Source organism: Penaeus monodon, chromosome 15 (assembly GCF_015228065.2).
Source record: "Penaeus monodon isolate SGIC_2016 chromosome 15, NSTDA_Pmon_1, whole genome shotgun sequence".
NCBI classification, from domain to species: Eukaryota; Metazoa; Arthropoda; class Malacostraca; order Decapoda; family Penaeidae; genus Penaeus; species Penaeus monodon.
The window spans coordinates 14083339-14083813 of NC_051400.1; the positions used below are offsets into that span (position 1 = coordinate 14083339).

Below are 475 nucleotides of genomic sequence, written 5' to 3' on the forward strand. Positions count from 1 at the left end.
AGAAAATAGGAAAGGAATATGAGAATATATGGTATTTTTTTGAAAACATTGGAAAAGTGAAAAAAACAACAACAACTGAAATACAAAAATACATAAAATACATACTTTGAAGATGAATAGAAAAGAAAGTTGAAAAGATTAGAAAAAAGAGAGAGAAAAATAGAAATTGATCTTTTTTAATGAATAGGAAAAAAGTTGAAAATCGAGTATTTGTTGAAAATGTTGTGAAAGAGAAAAAATGAAAAAGAAATGAAAGTGAATAGGAAAGATAGATGAAAATATAAATTAATTGTAGAGAAAACTAGAAGAAGAAAAAAAGAAAATGGGAATGTAAAGTATTTTTGAGAATATTGAGAAAATGAGTGAAACAAACCTAGAAATTAAAAAAATATATTTTGAAAATGAAGGAGAAGATTAAGAAAGAACAAATAATGAACAGGAATAAGACGTAATTGTTAAGAAGACTAAAAATGGG

The 475-nt window shown here is 23.6% G+C and overlaps 1 protein-coding gene across 1 annotated transcript in view; it reads right to left on the reverse strand.

The window, feature by feature from the left end:
• LOC119582228 (endothelin-converting enzyme 2-like) overlaps window positions 1-475 on the reverse strand; it is a 39160-nt gene that overhangs the window by 20893 nt on the left and 17792 nt on the right.